General features: G+C 34.7%; 1 long non-coding RNA gene across 4 annotated transcripts; it reads left to right on the forward strand.

The window, feature by feature from the left end:
• The first annotated feature begins 8,193 nt into the window (after positions 1–8,193).
• On the forward strand, positions 8,194–11,140 carry LOC147524772 (uncharacterized). 4 transcript variants are annotated; one of them, XR_015197232.1, is made up of 5 exons: positions 8,194–8,773; positions 8,911–9,373; positions 9,950–9,978; positions 10,669–10,769; positions 11,005–11,140. It is a non-coding gene; the product is annotated as an uncharacterized LOC147524772 (long non-coding RNA). The 4 variants fall into 4 exon arrangements; XR_015197236.1 differs by lacking the exon at positions 10,669–10,769 and having other exon boundaries at positions 8,194–8,489; positions 8,675–8,773; XR_015197233.1 differs by lacking the exon at positions 10,669–10,769 and having other exon boundaries at positions 8,194–8,475; positions 8,675–8,773.
• Positions 11,141–16,184: the final 5,044 nt, after the last annotated feature.

Genomic DNA, 16,184 nt, shown 5'->3' on the forward strand with positions numbered 1-16,184 from the left:
ATCTTCTCGATCAGATTTTTATTGATTATTTTTTTTTTGGTTCAATAAAGCACTAAGTTAGATGAAACGGTCAATTTAGACGAAACTATGAAAATTGACGACTAAAATTCTAGCGATTGATTAAACTTAAGTTCATTAAAAATTCCCTCCAAAGCACAATAAACTTAGGTGTTGTGTTCAACCCATTGCCATTGCATTGTGTTCTAAACATTATATTTTGAGGTATTGGGTTCTCACCATTAGACGTCCATTAGAGTTTGAGGCATAATGGTGTCTTCTCAAGCAATTTGAGAACATGCAGAGATAAATCAACTGCCATTGTCCACGACAATATCATACATTTAAAATCATGTGCACCATTTTATTAATCTGCTAATGATGTAGTCTTCAATTGCTACTCATGGAACAATGCAAAGTTGTTGCAAAGGTAATATATACTTTGCAAAGTTGGTGGCAAAGATGAGTATTGGCATGAGCTATTGCTCCTTTATTAATATTGGCACATGCAGGATAGTACTTGCTCATAAATTATTTTTTGGTAAGTGATGGTTAATGAAGTTATTTGCTTTTCATCTTCAGAGGAGAGGTCTATGCTTGCAAATCAGGATAACCAAGTTGAGAATATTGATTGTGTATAGAGAACTGAAAATCAGGAGACGCACCTAAAAGTTTAAGACCTTGAAGGACATTACACCATATTGCATTTTATATTGTGATGGAATCGTGCAAAGGTGGGGAGTTGTTTGATCAGAATGTTGAGAGTATGGTTATGTTCATGCATGTGTTTATACTTTATACATGAAATTATGTAATTATTAGGTTATATTTTGATCATATCTTGGATAATTTAGTATATGGTTTTTATTTTTTGATTGCTATTATCATTTTATTATTTCGGTAAGTGTATTTCACACTTGATTTGACCATTTTTGCACTATTAAAACATTAGCAACTAGAGACTTTATAGCAATAAATTCGGAACAAGTTGTGTTAGGATTTTCCCGTTGGTAATTATAAGTTTTGCTTACAACTACTTAAATGAGGTTGGGTTTTGTTTTCTTTAAGTGGAAGTAGCATTTTGTAGTTTTTTTTGAAGAATGAGTGAGATAATGGTTGAAATGCAAGCTTCAAACTTTTTTAAAGTCTCTTATATTTTTAAATAAATTTTGTTTCAGGGCGGACATAAAAATGAAGCTATTAAACAAACCCTTGAAAAGGAGATTGTCAAAGGACTTGGAAGTCCAAGTAGAGAGTCTGTAGGTATGGTCAGTTGAAGTACAAAGTACAAACAAAAGGTTCAGTTGAAATTCTTCCACTTCAAGAGGGAAATGTAGTTGTGCCGTACTAACTCTATCAATAAGCACAATCTCATCATGTCACTAGATTGAAGGTAATACCAGATGGTAACCTACACATGAGCTATACAATTATCTAAGTTTATCTGCAGTTGCACTACTTACTCCTTTCATTATAAAGAACTTAACAATATATTAATAGTCTAAATTGTGGTTGTTGAAGAAATTTATGCTGCGGATTGGTCTTTGTTAAACACTTCTTATTTGTTATTGAGATCAGATTTAATATACGGTGATGTTAATTTCTTAAAGGTAAAACAATTGGTTTGGTATTATGTATGAACTATGAGCAATTGCTACATGAATATATAGGGTTAGATGGTTTTGTTGAGGTTGTTTTGGTAACGTAGGAGATGTATGTATGTTAGTTGTATTGTATAAGTCGTGTATTAGGGTTTCTGGAATGTGGTTTGTATATTTATAGTTTTCTTCTTATTCGAGGATTGATTACTTAACTTAACTGACATTGGTTGAGATGATTAAGTAGTTGGTTCTACGAATCAGTATATCTTTTAGTAGTTAAATTTACAACTAAGGTATGAGGTTTTATATTTGGTTTGGATGTATTCTTATAAAATTTTCAGGTTATGACAGGTTTTATATTTATGAAATATCGAAAATACAGAGGAGTCGAAATTTTTCCAGAAAAGTCTACAAAGTGGTATCCGAGCTTTAGGTACAAGTCTCTTAGCAGGCTTAGGTATCCTAAATACTCCTAATCACGCTTAGGTTTAAACTATGGGTTAATAATTGAGTGAGGAGGTCCAACTGTGTTGGTTTGTAAAGTTGTTAATTATTTATTGGTCAATATTTTATCCATGTTTATTGAGTTTACTTAGATTGGATGGGAAAGGTTGAAGCGGGGTTGAGTTGTAAAAGGCTATGTGCCTTTAAAATGGTGGAAGGAGCTCTTTCACAGTCTACACTTAGCAGTTCTTCTACTACTTATTCTTATGTCCCATTCTAGAAGGGGCGGTGAAGCAACTTCGGAAGCCTAAACAAAGATTTCTTTGGGGAGTGGAGGAAGAGTAGTCAAAAGTGCACATTGTAAGATGGAGCGACATGTATCATATCTGTCGGATCAAGCAGATTGGTTAGAAAGGAGATTTTTCTTTGTATGCCTACCGTTAGTGTATCTCTGTAAGGAGATCATTGGTTAGTCTCAAAGGGGTTGACAAATCAAATACTAAAGTTAGTCCCTGATGGATAAACTTGAACTCAAGAAGGAGAAGAAAAGAAAGACCAGCACTGGCTAATAAGTATGTAGACTTGGTTGATCCCAATGGTCCAAATTGACCCATTTAGAAATCAATGAAAAACGAAGGAAATTTTGTTTTGGTGACGAAAAAAGTACAAGGGCAGATTGATCTGCTTCAAGTGATTGATTCATTGCAGTACCTCAAATACCAATCTCATGTCACTAGATTGAAGGTAATTCCAGATGGTAACCTACACATAAGCTATACAATTATCTAAGTTTGTCTGCATTCGCACTACTCACTCCTTTCACTATAAAGAACGACATATTTATAGATTTAGGCTTTGTTAAGAAGAAAATTTATGTTGTTTTGGGAAAAAACTGCAGTTTCTTTTCTGTACAGCATGAGGTGTGGCAGCAGGCTCTACTGTAAGCGTAAGGTATGTGTTATCGATTGATCAGACTCAAAAACCATGGAGTACTGCTTTAAGGGAGATAATTGAGTGACAATTTTTTTTTAGCTTATTAGTTGAGCTTAGTTCTTTGGATTTGACAATTTTGGTGGTCATAAATGCAGACATTTTTTGCTGGCCTTTTTTACTGTTAGCAATATTTTTTTGAAAATACATTATTTTTAAAGGTACTCGCTATGGGCACAACCCATTTTGTGTTGGGCGGACCAAATTTTTTTTTTTTTTATAAATTTGCCATTGACAATAAAAATCGTAATTTGTGTTGGGCAGCCCCCACCTACATCAAAGGTAACTTGTTGCAACCTCCTATTGCCCTTATCCTAAAAGACCCCAAAAAAAAAAAAAAAAAAAAAAAAACTAATTCCAAAAAACAATTCTCAGTCCAAGAATTTCCAAAAACAAACATATCTAGACGGCCATAGATACTGCTATGTAGTTCGCTCAATCGACCTAGCTAGTGAAGTCGTCCAGAGGAAGCTAGAGCGACACTACTAAATCGTTGGGACACCGCCAAGTATTGAATCTAATTCCCAAACGACCCAGCTGGGTCGCAGAAGCTAACCCCAAACGACACTGCTAACTCATTATTGAATCCAATTCCCAAATGACCTGGCTGGGTTGCAGAAGCTAAGCGCAAACGACATTGCTAAAATTCAATTCCCAAACGACCCGATTGGGTCGCAGAAGCTAAGCCCAAACAACACTTGTAAATCGTTTAGAAATAGGAAATGCGGTGTGTGGGAGTCGCTCAGTGTCTGTCTCTGTTATCCAACCATGCCAACCAGAATATATAAAAATGCTTAGCAAAACAAGAAGATGAACTTACTATGTAAGACAGCTGGTCCAAATTATAAGGAATGATGTCATAGTCAACAAAATGTGTCTCGTCACTCGCTGTTAATCCTTCAAGTATCATCATGAATGTGGATACCTCTCCTTGCATGGATTCTAAATCTTCTCGTAACTTCTCAACTTTTCTATTAGATTCTGATGCTTCCCACTGCAACTTTTCCAGCGCTGCTTGCTTGTCTTCAAGATTAATCTGTGGAAAAGGTATGCTCGTAAAGTTTCAGAGCAAGTTGTCTCAACTTAAATCTGTGGATTGTCAATGCCATGTTTCTGAGAAGGTATGATTCTAAAGTTTTTTGCATTGTTTTAGTACATATACATAATGGAAACTACGAATATGAGGATGTGATTGTTCACATAACATGTTTACTGATGGCGGGATTGAGAGGGACAAAAAGAATCTACGAAGAGCTGCGTGCCGAGAAGTTTCAAATGACAACTATTTATACTGTCCATCTGCTAAAGATATTTGATCAGTGTGGTAACTTGAATCATTTTCAGAAACACGGAGACGAAGGATGTAACGTAAAGAAGGTAACTGGTTATTTCCGGGTTTTTTTATCGGGCTTTGGTGATGGAGTCTGCCCAAAACTCTAGGTTGCGCCGCGCCCAACACAATTACAGACCCCAAAATGGGTCGGGGTATGCCTAACACAAAATGGTCCGTCAATAACAAGACCCTTTTTAAATATTCTTATGGGTTTTAGAACTTTAGGACGATACTATGGAGAAGGCAATCAAGAACAAAGTTACCAAAGCAGTTGTACCAGCTATCGATGTCATTTTTAAGGCATTAAGGTTCACAGTTTGTTGTGTTTTCATTGTTGAATATGTACTTTACGTATGTGCCTCTCAATATGTGAACTGATTGGAAGACACTTAATACTTTAATTTCTTTTTGCCACTTGGCCTTTTGTGTGTGTTTGTGTAGTGACTTTGGAGCAAAAGTTGTCCCACCGAAAAGAATTTTGAAGATGCTTCCTGAACTTTTTGATCACCAAGACCAAAATGTCCGCGCATCATCCAAAGGGCTGACGCTTAAGCTTTGTCGTTGGATTGGGAAAGATCCAGTATAGAGTTGTTGTTTTATGCAATATTCTATTAGTTTGTCCCAAACTATGTTAGTAAAGACTGAAACTTTGAATTAGACTGAATTAAGTAAATAAGTTTCAGGTTGATTATTTATTTTCTAGAGTGTAAGATGTGATCACAAACAATCTGAGTTTGATGATTGTGAAATTGGGTGCTTGGTGCAACTTTAGCTATTTGTTTCATTGTTTTTGTCACATGATTATTTATGAAATTTTTTAAACTTTGTAATAGAAGTTATTAGCAATGATTGGTTAGTTACGCACAAGTCTGTCAAATTTAGTACAAAAAATGTTGTATAACTGAATAAAAGACTGGCAAATTTTTTGCTTTAGTATTATTAGAATGTCATGTGTTATATAGAAACTTTAGTGTTTCTAGCTTACTAAATGAAAAATTAAACTAAGGCTTACTTAGTCTCAATTTCAGTATGTGAAGCATTAGTTGAGTTGCAATTTAATTTGCATTTAACATGTCGTGGCATCTAACTGCTCAACTTTTATGAATTATGCAACACAGAAAATATTGGGCATTTGAGATGGCAATGTAGTATAGAAGTGTTATTTGCATAATACTATACATTGGTTTGATTGTGATTGTAATTGGTGTAAAAAACAAATTCATGTTAACAAACGTTCTTTGGTTTCGTAAAGATTGTATGCTCTATAGGCTTTATATCAAATGGACGTTGGTTGAATAGAACAAACCAAATTAACATCACAATATGTATAATAGAAGTTAAAAAATAATAAAAATGTTAAACCCATAATTTATAGTGGACTCTGGGCTTTTAAATGATTAGCTATCAATGTAGTAGGCCCTCTAATAAATATATTATTTATTCAAGTAGACTTTGGGCTTTTAAATGATTAGTTATCAATGTAGCAAGTCCGACCATTGGCCGGGTAAAATGGCTAGTATACATAAAATGTTAAGAGGCTTGATGGATTAGTGTTGTAGTGCCATATATAAGGTTTGGGTTTGAGTCTTACTACACTTTTTTTCAGCTTTTTTTAGAGCAATAATAAAAAAAATTACACTATTTCCATATAACCTTATTGGACCTAGGCCAGACCCGAATCCGATCATGTCCAACGGGACCTAGACCAGGACTTGGACCTTCTAAATGTAAATATAATTTGGACGAGACTTGGACATAGGTGAGTCCTATTCAAGTCCGGCCCGTTGACAACCCCTATTTAATATGACCCACGGAACAAGAACGATAAATATGTGAGAAAGTCGAGTATATTATGAAGAACCTGAATGAATGTTATCACCTAGCCCCAATTTTTTTTATTTAAATATGTTAAGTAGTATAGAAATTATAGAGGCACATCAGCTTCGTTGTTTGTGTATGGCCTTAGCAATATTTTCTACAAAATAATCTGTTGGAGATTGTGAGGAAACCAAAAATATAATGAAAAAGCCAAAGACAAATAAAATTACCGAACTTGTTAATAGAAACTAATACGGTCGCCGAAGCTCACAATTCATGGGCTTTGGCCAGGAGATAATACTAACCCAAAGACCAAAATGAATAGAAGACAGGCTTTTCCTTATTGTATTTTCCTTGTTTTTCAGCACTAAGTGTGTAATAAATTATCCGTCAATCAGTGTCCAGTCCCTTAGAGCATTTGCAATGCAGGGGATTATGAGGGGTTTGTGACTATAGTCACCAGTTTTTGGCAAAAATGGTTGTGCAATGTAGTGGTGACTACTTGGTGACTATTTTCCCTAGTTGATTTCAAGGTGAAACCTTCCACCGAGATAGTGGCTGACTTGTTAACTTCGGACGGGATCTTGGATTCCTTCTGGATTACAAAACTCACCAGACGGAATCCAACATCCTGTCTCGCTATATTTTTTTTTTCCAGACGGAATCAAACATCCCGTCCGGAGTCTTAACGGCTAGTTCACCAACGGTCAGAAAGTCAGAATGGTCAAAAACGGTCAAAATAAAAAACTTTGGTATATATACAACATTTGTTTAATTTCAACTCACACTTCCAACAATCATATATCATATTTCTTCTTCTTTAAAATCAGTTCTTCAAAAAAACAAAATATCAAATGGCATCATCTTAAGCATCTCAAGCAAGTGGTAACACTCAAGTAAAAGCAAAAACTCACTTTAGCATGTCCGAAGATCAAGTTCTATGTCTTACATGGATAAAAATGAGTGAAGACTCCATTGTTGGTGTTTTCCAAAATGCAAAAGGATTTTGGAATCGTATAACAAACGAGTTCAACCAAGCACGTGGGTTGGATAGGTCTTCCGATTAAATTAGCAGGATGGAAATATATTTAAAAAATGATGAACAAGTTTGTTGCAATTGTGAATGCGGTGCAGGCTAGAAATGCAAGTGGTACAACAATATAAAGCCGGGTAATTACAACTTTGTCAATTTGGAATTTATTGATTATCTTAGTCTTAGTCTAATTATTTCCGTCTTAGTCTAATTATCTTAGTGTATTTATTATTTCCATTTTAGTCTTAGTCTAATTATTATCTTAGTCTATTTATTATTTTAGTTTAATTATCTTAGTCTTAGTGATTATTTTAGTCTAATTACCACCATTTTATTTTTTAGTTTTTCGAGGTAAGAATGACTTACCAACTACAAGAAAAAATGGCTTTTTCACTTGATCATTGTTATGTTATACTCAACGATAATCCAAAGTGGAGTAATATTTTTGAGGCAAAGTCAAGCCGCCCCACAAAGGGAAAAGGTCGCAAAAATGATGGTGAAGATTCACTTTCTAATTCACCAAGTGTTGGTGGAGTTGAATTAGAGGGTTCTCAAGAAATAGAGCGTCCTCAAGAAATGGAGCGTCCTCTTAGATCGAAAAAAGCCAACACTAGTAGAAAAAAGGGCTTTTGTGACTGTTTTAAAAAGTTATTTGTGACTGTTGTGTTCGAAACGGTCACAAATGGCAAAAAAGGGCTTTTGTGACTGTTTTAAAAAGTTGTTTGTGACGTGTGTTTTGAAACGGTCATAAATGATTTTTTTTCTAAAAAAGTGCATATGCGTGGAGAACTATTTGTGACTATTTCACTAAAATAGTTATATTTTCCCAGAGTTTTATGTGACAGTCGTAGAAGACCAAATTCTAATTTTTTAGTCCCGCCCCACAATTACACTAAAAAGAACTACTATGAAGCCCACGTTCAAGTCTCCCGGCCCGCTTTCTTCAAACACTTGCAAGTTTGTGCCTCAAAGAAATGCTTCACAAAAAACAAACAAAATGAACACACGATCTCTCACGACTCTTTCTTCACTTCTGCGATTAGGATTATTTGTTTTTGGAAAATTAAGAAAATAACCAAAAAAACCCTTAATCTAACTGTTTGTGCTGTCTCACTCGACCAAATACAAATTCACTCCTTTTTTTAGTGTTTTTAAAATAAAGATTTGATTTTCTTTATACTAATATTTTGTTTCGGAGTACCACTGCTGTATTCACTAATCTTTGAAAGGAGTCGCGGAGGAAGAAGCAAGGCAAACTGGTTTAGAGCTCTCTGTCTCTCTTATTCTCCCCCTTTAATATCCATTAATTATTTTTACAATTTCAATAATATAGCATGCTTGGGTTGTTAGGGTTTAGAATTTCCGATAACTGTTATTATTTCAATTTTTTATCCAGTTATTATTTTTGTTAACTGTGTAAACAGTTCTGAACGTGTTACATTTTAAACAATTTTGTAGGTGGGTGCAAAAAAATACAGGGTATTCTATATCAGTATATCCTGATGGTTCAGAGCTTGCTAAACGAAGTAAATAAGTGTGGCCCATCTTGCTTACCAGGTAAGATTGTAAGAATCACTTAATCGTCATGTTTTAAAGTTATTTTTATATTGCACTGATGATAATGCTGTATTTCACTATATTATTGAATCGCCTATGGGGAAATGCTCAGTAAATCAACTTCTCTCTTGCTTTAGGTTAGAGAGCTTGATTCGAATATTAGGTGGGATGACCTTGAGAATATTCAGACTTTCTCTCACCTGTCCAAGGACTCGAGAAAAGCAATGAAACTGTTCAAAAAGGTGACCATCCGAAGGAAGTGCTTTGAAGGAACATATATTAAGTATCTTCTTTATTTTGGAAAGAGAAAGGCTATTCCTGATACTGTAATTTGTAATGGCATCAAGCTTGAAGTATCTACCAGTGAAAGGAAGAAGTATTGGGTGGCAGAATCTCTCATTCCTTTGCATATCTTGAAGGCTTACAAAGAGAAAAAAAACTAGCTCGAATATCCAGCAAGATGAAGCCTGGACACATTGATTTGGGGGGGAAAGTTTCTAAGAAATCCTCCAGGAAAAGTGGGCTTCTGCATCTTCTCTCCGAAGGACAACTATCTGATTACTACAAGTGTGGGCATTGTAATAAAGATGTTCTGATCAGGTAAATTAAATCTAGATCGAGAAATTGCTTTCTTTTATGTTTTCCTTCATGTGAGTGAATTGAGCTATATATTATTTACACCAGTAGATGTTTTATCTGTTTGTGTCCCTTAGTATTTTTCTTACCCTATTATTAGCACCTGAATTTGCCACCTTTTGTTTTTATAAATTTGACTTCTCAATAAGCTCTATATTCTATAGTTCTCCCATTGCCTTAAATAAAGTAATTACGAGCCGATAATATGGACTTTCCATACATATTTAGCTTGGCATAATTCTATTTGACTGTCTCTCTCATTCAGCTTTATTCTGACTTTTCAGTACCATTTGACTAAACATGACTACGTAGCTTTTGCTCAGTGCCTCAGTTGGTTCCAGTATATTATGAAGTACCAATGAGATTTTGTTTTACCCGCATTGACAATATCTTCCTTAGTTTCATACTTTCATTATGCAAAAGAATTTGGCAATTTAAGACTGGTCACTCATTTGTTATGCATTTCCTGTTCGCAATCATTTTCATTGTGCTTTTTTATGTGTCATCATGTTGCTAATTGTTATCTCCTTAATTTGACAGGGATGCCGTGAATTGCCAGGACTACGAAGGTAGATCCTTTTGTGTTCCCAGTCTATTGCAATTTAGGTTTTTCATTAGTTGCTAGAATCTGCAGTACAAAATTTTTACTCAAAAGCAATCCCAAAATCTTGGTAATGGAGATTTCCTTTCTTTGTTGTGACATGTTCTGCTTGTTATTTTTCCAAATATAGAATGTTATCTAAACTGTGACCATATCCCAATTGTGGCAACACCAGTGTCATAAATGTATTTTCCAGTTTTTATTTCTGCCCTTTTGATTTTCGGTCTTTCACTCAAACCCTAAGATTTGCTCGATATTTATGTTCATTCAAAGTTTAATTCGTTTTGGGCAATTAGGGTTTTTCACTTTTAGCTTTGATTGATCTAAAAAATCCCTAATTTTACTGAAAGTTTACAATTAATGGAATGCACTCAAATAGTCAAGGACTATATTAGTTTGTGGTATTTAGAGTTGCATATATAAATTTGACAAAGATAGTATTAGTGATGGTTTGACATTGCTACTCGGGCATCTTGAATATAGTGCATAGTCAAGTGCATGTCATATTGTCACAATTTGATATAGAGACTCCGCCAAGGAATAAGTTTCCGTCAGAACTCATGTTAGTTATATTTGGATGCTACCTAAGTCTTGGTGATATGAAATATGTGATGGTTGCCTGGATTCTAGCTTCAGCTCCTTATGTTATTTTGTTTAGGGTCAGGGAAGTAAAGAAGGAATCTACTCTACATTTGCTTGTAGTTTCATAACTTTGCTCTTTTAACAAGGACTTCACTTTGGCCCCTTTATGAATATCAGGTGCTTCTTAATTACTACGTGTTTTTTTTTTCCAATAATTCTTTTGTTTCTGCTACTATACTTGGCTATGTGATGATTATTTTATTTTGTTTCCATGTTTATATGATGATTTTACTATAGAATGTTTCTTATATTTCAGTGGACATCATCACCAAGTTGATGTTATTAGTCTCTATGTGAAAGGCTGATATTTGGTAATGTTACTAGCAAAAGTGATAGTAGTTGTGTTTAGCAGTTTGCGCAGGGCAGAAAGTTTGAGTCGTGTTCAAGCTGGGATTCCGCTACCTACATGAAAACGTTACCCCATCGAGTCTGCATTCAAGCGAACCAAGTTTCATTACTTGTCGATGTGCGTGCTAAAAGCTACAAAACTAACGTGTTAGGATCATTTCAAACTGAAATTTTCATCGTTCATATACTTAACATTGATAATGAATTATCGTAGTTTACTTTTCGACTCTTAGGCACTTAAAATTGATTAAAGTTTACATATACTTTTTTTTTTCATCTCCTTGGGGTAGGCTAAAAGCATTGGCAGTACGTTTATTAATTTATAGGTGCTTTGTACCTGGTTGTAAGTGTTTGAGTTATTCACAAAGGGTTTGAGTTGTACATGTCTTCCCCAAGAACAATTAATGGGTATTGGACCTAAGTCTAATTTGGTTTAACTTAACAATAGACAGATTGTTTGTTTGCGATATCAGGGTTTCTTATAAGATGCTTATAATGACTTGTAGCTTGTTTTAAATAGTTTCGGTCGACTTACCCCTTAGATATATTAACAGTTGCAATTCTGCTTATTCACATAGGTATTTATGATCTTGAGTTAACTATTTTGCATTCAACTATCATACGTACTAATGATTTATTTTAAATCCTTAAGAAATATATTATATATAATTTGTGCATACCTAGATTACTTGGTTACCTTGTATATTGGTGCATTTACTGGCTATTTTATATCAAGTTATATTGAGTGTCACCACCTCTTTTCAATTGCAGAATTCAAATGGGCTAGTGTGTTAAAAGATGTGAGCTAGGATTTTGGGGCTCCCTTGGAAGAATGAATGCTACCAGTTGGGAAAGCGCTGTGGATTTGTCCAATTTGTTCATATGTGGGTGATCAACTTTGACAAGATTAGATTATTTTTTCATTTGGATTTGGATTAGGTTGATTATATTTATATGAATTAGATGGGAAATTATTTATTTACTTCATTACGTTTTATGATTAAGTACAAATATATATTGGTTATCCAAGGGGATTGGAATGTTTCAATGAAATTAGCAATATATATGAGTGTTATTTGAAATTTAATAGATCATATTCAGGTGTGTAGTTTATTGCAGATCCCCAATTTTGTGAGTATATATATATATATATATATATATATATATATATATATATATATATATATATATATATATTCGCGTTTTTTAATAAAAATATATATACATATCACGGTTTTACCCAAACCGTCATGACTAATGGTATTTTTTATGACCGTTCAAAATGATGAATGCATAACAGTTTATTTAAAACCGTCACAAATGATATGTTTTTTTGTGACGGTTTTTTAGTAGTTGTTACTGTTTTATGTAGTGGAGAGAAGCTAGTCTGGAACAAATATTTGTGACGGTTTTGGGAAAAAAAAAATGACCCCCACTCCGTCACGGTTTTGGAAAAAAAAAAAAACAGTGACAAAAGACTTTTTGTCACTGTTTTTAACAGTGATATAAAGCCTTTTTTCTTGTAGTGCAAGTCCAAAAGGAACCAAGAAAAATCAGTTGGTATGTTGGAGGGTTACTTTACACATTTAGAGGATACATTTTCACAGGATGCAAATGAAACACAAAAATGCTTAGAACTTAGGGAAAGGGAACTTGCATATGGTCAAAGAACTGTGATGGCAAGAGAAGAAAAAAATCGGATTCAAATGGAAAAAAATCAAATTCAATTGGAAAAAAAATCGACTTCAAAAGATGCAATATGAAGCTAAGATTTTAGCGACCAATACAAGTGTCCTCCATCCCGATACCGCTTTTATAATCGAGCAACAACAAGCTGAAATACATGCTGAATGGGAAAGGGCTAGAGGTGGTTCTAGCTCTAACTAAGCTTATGTAATATATAGTATTTTATTTTAATTAAAGCACTATGTATTTTACTTAATGCACTATGTATTTTAATTTCACTGTCTTTTTAATTAATGCACTATGTATTTTAATTTCATTGTATTTTTAATTAATGAACTATGTATTTTTATTTCAATGTTTTTTTTTAATTAATGCACTATGTATGTTCTTTCCAATATAATTATTTTCATAGAAATACAAGTACTAATAAAATTAAAATACATTGTAATATAGTTCATTAAAACACAACTCATTAAACACATAAGAACTTATTGGAATTACATAGGAAATACATTAGGAAATACATAGGAAATATATTAAGAAATACATAGGAAATACATTAGGAAATACATATGAAATACACTTTCATTTCCATTTTAATTTTCGTCTCTTTCTCCCTCCTCTGGATCCGACCAATTTGGATCATAAATTGGTACCAGATCTACTATTTCTTCAATGCCGGTCCAATTAAAAACATGCTCAACTAAGTCCTTTCGAAGATTAGTATGTGTAACTTCATTTCTGATCTTATTTCTTGCTTCAATCATCTGATAGACAAAATGAAAACCATCCTCTTCCTGAAAGAGCGTAGGTATTGTTTCTTTCCTCTGACCTCTCCAATTCCAAACTCCACTTTAATTTGACGTTCATTCTCAACAATCATATTATGCATTATAATGGATGCCTACATTATGTCTCCAAGAACAACAACACTATGACAACGCGCAGAAGCCTTAACAATATGCCATCGTGCCTGCAAAACTTCAAGCGTCCTTTCAACATCCTTTCTTGCAGCTTCTTGACGTTGAGTAAAGATCTTTTCATGCTTATTTCTTGGATAACGAATGACTTGAACAAATGTGCCCCATTTTGGGTAAATACCATCAGCAAGATAATATCTCATATTGTAGTCATTACCATTCACATTAAATGCAACAGCAGGAGCCTCACCTTGCTCTAATGATTCAAAAATATGAGAACGATGAAGAACGTTAATGTTATTATGTGAACTTGGTAAGCTGAAGAAGCAATGCCAGATCCAATAGTGTTTGTCTGCAACGGCTTCAAGTACCAATGTTGGTTCCTTCTTGTACCCTACATGTGTTCCAGCCCATCCAGTTGGACAATTCTTCCACACCCAGTGCATACAGTCGATTGATCCAAGCATTCCTGGAAAACCCATTGCCGCATTTTCAGCTAATATCCTAGCAGTGTCTGCCTCAGTTGGTCGTCTCAAGTACTCTTCCTCAAACGCCATGATTATTGCCTTGCACCAACAATTGTAAATACTCATCCATTGAATCAGAAGAACAACTAGTTGCTAATTGTGCAACTGCAGCTAGTCCCTTCTGTAACCCAGAAATTGCTTGCCGACTCAATCCATCCACATTGTCTTTAAAGTAATCGTCGAATGCTGCAACAGTTTTCAACCTATACATAAAAAGCTCTTTTGTCATCCTGTACCTTCGTCTAAACTTATGAGGAGGCCACCTACAAGGTGTTGTGAAGTAATCCCTCATTATCTTTTGTTTACTGAAATCACCACCATCTCTAAACGTGTAATCTCGGCCCTTCACAGATCCACCACATTTGTCTGTATCCACATCTTCAATTTCAATGACTGTTTGAGTTATTAATGCCCCAGCAGTGGATAATAACTGCAACCTCCTCCTCCTTCGCCTCATCATATCATTATGCTCATCTCTTACTCTTTCCATGTAGTCATCTTCAGCGGAAGTACCAGAAGACGATCCGGTATAACCAGAAGATGAACTATTACTACTAGATCCTCCCCATAACCTTTGGTTAAATGCAAGTCTTTCTTCTCTAGACATTTTATCTATTTTTAGCTTGGTTGTGGGGAAGAAGATGGTTGTTTGTTTGTTTGATTTAAAAGAAAGAAGAGTAAACCAAAATATGAAAGGTAAGGTCACATGTGATAGTTCGATTTTGGTCCACTCTCCAATTGACAACACATTTTATTAGATTTTTGTTCACTCTCCAAGTGACAACACATTTTATCCAAATGTACCCTCAATAATTCCAATTTATGGGCCACCATCCATAATTCCAATGTATGGAATAGTAAAAGGCACAGTGGGATGGACCTATTAACCAAACGGGATGTTACATTCCGTCTCGGTCTAAAAATACCAGACGGGATGTTACATTCCGTCTTGGTCTACACCATACACTATTCCTGTCAGAACCAAACCACCTGTAAAAATGAGTGATATTCCATCAAAAGTTTTTCAGGTGCAACCAAGACATAGGAAATGAGTGAAATGCGAGGTCTAACCTAATCTACGAACTTTTGGAATGAGTGAAATGAGTGAAACGAATGTGAAATTTTTGGAAACATACGAACTTATACTTTGGAAACATACGAACTTATAATTTTTGAATTTTTTTTGCCATAACCTCATTTGTTTTATTGACATATTCATATCCAAAACTTGCTAATATACTTTGAAAATAATAAATAAGGCAAACAACAATCATGAACAACACCTAAGTCTAACACAGAAACTCGGTAAAAAGACTAACTTATAATTTCTGAATTTTTTTGGACATAACCTCCTTTGTTTAATGACATATTCATATCCAAAACTCATCAAAGAAAAACCTGCTAATAAAAAAGTCGTTACAAACAACAATCCCAAACGCCATAAGACAAGTAATGGGCTTACGATTATTATTACAAACTACAAAAAATATCTACGAGACCTCCCCCCCACGAAAGCTTCGGTCGAAGAGCTCTCCCCTCTACGTCATTGTCGCCTCTCTGGTTGAGGTTGAGCTTGAGGTGTGGCACTTGCAGCATTCTCCAACTCTTGCACACGTCTCTGAAACTGCAAAGTTCGATTTCGTTCTTCTTGTAAGTACTCAAAACTACGACGAGAGGACTCCATGAAGGACACACGCATGACATAATTGAGAGAGCTGTAGTTAAGGAGCTCCGACCTTACTTCATCCTGTTTAACAAAACAAATGCATGTTAGGGGTTATAGTGAATAATAATAATAACAAATCATGAATAAATTCAAATCATACTAACCTCGGCTAACTGCTTAAACTGTACTGACAAATCTGCTACCAATGCGGCATCTACTGGTGGAATAGGTATGCTCATATCTTGCCCCTGAGAAGTAATCATGCTTCAGTACCAAAGGTCGGACTCATCAAATATCGTGGAGTTCTTTTGCGGCATCTGAATATCATGAAACACCACGCCGTGGATCGGGCAACTCCACTCTTTCTGGGAAATGAATGTCAGGC

This window comes from Coptis chinensis, chromosome 1 (assembly GCF_015680905.1).
Source record: "Coptis chinensis isolate HL-2020 chromosome 1, ASM1568090v1, whole genome shotgun sequence".
In the NCBI taxonomy this organism is placed as follows: domain Eukaryota; kingdom Viridiplantae; phylum Streptophyta; class Magnoliopsida; order Ranunculales; family Ranunculaceae; genus Coptis; species Coptis chinensis.